The sequence below is a fragment of the Ixodes scapularis genome, unplaced genomic scaffold (assembly GCF_016920785.2).
Source record: "Ixodes scapularis isolate PalLabHiFi unplaced genomic scaffold, ASM1692078v2 ptg001131l_1___fragment_3__unscaffolded, whole genome shotgun sequence".
NCBI lineage: Eukaryota > Metazoa > Arthropoda > Arachnida > Ixodida > Ixodidae > Ixodes > Ixodes scapularis.
The window spans coordinates 602,175-605,000 of NW_024610104.1; the positions used below are offsets into that span (position 1 = coordinate 602,175).

Sequence of the window (2,826 nt, forward strand, 5' to 3'; positions counted from 1 at the left end):
CGTTGTCCATGGCAAGTGCAGTAGTGTACAGTGTTCGGCTCTGGCCCAGTTGAAAGCGCAAGAAAGCCCGTGGCGCAAAGCGACTCGGGTAACCGATAATAAAACACGCACATTTTAAAGTCGCGTGATTTGCACTTGATTCCTCGGAAGTACTTTGTGGGAGACGAAGCGGGCGTTCCATGCCAAGGACACGGAAGAGAGAGATAAGAAATAGAGCGAACAATTCGCGTGAAAAGAATAATATTTGTCTCCTATCAAACTTGCCAGAAAAGTAAGCGAGATTTCCAGTATTCCGTTTGAAAGCGCTGCCCGTCGCAAGTGCAGTAGGGTAAATTGTTCGGCTCTCGCCCAGCTGAAACCGCCAGAAAGCCCGTGTCGCCTCGCGACACGGGTAACCGCTAGAAAACACGCATCTTTTTCTTTTGTTAATCCCGTGCTTCTCACTTCGTTCCTTGAGAGGACTTTGTCGGAAACTAAGTGGCGGGGCCTTCCAAACGAAACCAATGGTAGAAACAATGAAGTGAGCAAAGAAGAGTAGTGTAAAGAAAGAAAATTGCCTATTATGAAGCCTGCCGTAAACACGCGCGATACCGCGAGCATTCGGATTAAAAGCAGTGACAATCTCACTTACTATAGCGCTCATTGTTCGGCTCTGACACAATTCAAAACGCATGAAACGCCCCGTGTAAATATTGGTTTACTTTGTAATAACAAAGTCGATAAACTTTCTGTTGACCATGTTAACATGAACTGAAAGTCGAAAAGAAGTAATCAGAGTCAAGCAGGGGTCAGCACGTTTTTAATAAAAAGCGAGAAATAATTTTTTTTATAGGGGTAGGATGTATCTACGTATGTATGTATATATAGAGGCAGACAGGAAAAAAAGAACATTTATATATATATATATACACACAAACATACATACATACACATATATATATATAAGGAGAGAGAGAGGGGAAAAAATAAGAAAGAAAGAAGGACAAATAGGAGCCACATGAGTGAGAGACAAGTAAGTCAGTCAGTCAGTCAGTCAGTCAGTCAGTCACCGAAACTGATAACCATAAACTATGTACAGAATGCTCTTGAAGGATCTTCTTTATACTTATCGGTGCTATTACGTGGAGGTGGGGTCTGTCGAGCGTTCGATTGGTGCGAGCGGCGTCTGACGACGTCGCCGACGCCTTTCGTCGCCGTCTCGGCCGCTGCCTCCGCCGCATGGTCGTTACAGCAAGGTACCTGCGATCTCTGGCGTCTGCCGTTGGGGTCGGTTCTCGGGTGCACCGGTGTCTTGAAAACGAATGCGAGAGGAGGGTGTTTCGGAGCGTCCGCGCTAACCGAACGGTGTGAAATGACGAGTGCGTTCTGACCGAAAGCCGGGGTGCGTCCTCGCGTCCTCACGGGACCTGAAAGCTCGGCAACGCTGCGAAGGCGTCGTCAATGATTTTTTTGGTGTACGACTTTCTGTTGCTACGACGAGAAAGAAATTTATGCGCTTCTTGCCGCGTCGGTACCGACCTCGGTCGGGGATATTCCGGCTGCGCGCTCGAACGTGCTTCATTTCTTCTTGGATTTGGAAGTAATTCCTAAGCGTTGTGTGTGTTTGCGGTTCGTAAGGGGCGCCTGACGGTGGCCCCGCGTCCGCGCGTTGGTAGGGTTTTGGACGACCCACCACGAAAAGATTACCTGGTTGATCCTGCCAGTAGTCATATGCTTGTCTCAAAGATTAAGCCATGCATGTCTAAGTACATGCCGAAACAAGGCGAAACCGCGAATGGCTCATTAAATCAGTTATGGTTCCTTAGATCGTTTCTTCCTACTTGGATAACTGTGGCAATTCTAGAGCTAATACATGCAGTGAGCCCGAAGCCCCTCGGGGCGACGGGTGCTTTTATTAGACCAAGATCAATCGGGCTTCGGTCCGTTTTGTGTGGTGACTCTGGATAACTTTGTGCTGATCGCACGGCCACGAGCCGGCGACGTTTTTTTCAAGTGTCTGCCTTATCAACTGTCGATGGTAGGTTATGCGCCTACCATGGTTTTTACGGGTAACGGAGAATCAGGGTTCGATTCCGGAGAGGGAGCCTGAGAAACGGCTACCACATCCAAGGAAGGCAGCAGGCGCGCAAATTACCCACTCCCGGCACGGGGAGGTAGTGACGAAAAATAACAATACGGGACTCTTTTGCAAGTCTGGTGCCAGCAGCCGCGGTAATTCCAGCTCCAATAGCGTATACTAAAGTTGCTGCGGTTAAAAAGCTCGTAGTTGGATCTCAGTTACAGGCGGGAAGTGCGTGGACACCACGTTACGGCCCGTGCTGAACATCATGCCTGTCGTGGCTTGGTTCCCTTCATCAGGTGCCTTGCTTTGGCCGGCGCGTTTACTTTGAAAAAACTAGAGTGCTCAACGCAGGCGATTCGCCTGAATAACAGTGCATGGAATAATAGAACAAGATCCTGTTTCTGTTCTGTTGGTTTTTGGAATACAGGATAATGATTAAGAGGGACAGACGGGGGCATTCGTATTGCGGCGCTAGAGGTGAAATTCTTGGACCGTCGCAAGACGAACTACTGCGAAAGCATTTGCCAAGAATGTTTTCATTGATCAAGAACGAAAGTTAGAGGTTCGAAGGCGATCAGATACCGCCCTAGTTCTAACCATAAACGATGCCAACCAGCGATCCGCCTGAGTTACTCAAATGACTCGGCGGGCAGCTTCCGGGAAACCAAAGTATTTGGGTTCCGGGGGAAGTATGGTTGCAAAGCTGAAACTTAAAGGAATTGACGGAAGGGCACCACCAGGAGTGGAGCCTGCGGCTTAATTTG

At 48.5% G+C, this 2,826-nt stretch overlaps 1 non-coding gene across 1 annotated transcript in view; it reads left to right on the plus strand.

The window, feature by feature from the left end:
* The first annotated feature begins 1,683 nt into the window (after nucleotides 1–1,683).
* LOC115312386 overlaps nucleotides 1,684–2,826 on the plus strand; it is a 1,757-nt gene continuing 614 nt past the window's right edge. Inside the window, exon 1 of the ribosomal RNA XR_003917190.2 lies at nucleotides 1,684–2,826. This exon is cut by the window's right edge and continues 614 nt beyond it. This is a non-coding gene — a ribosomal RNA (small subunit ribosomal RNA).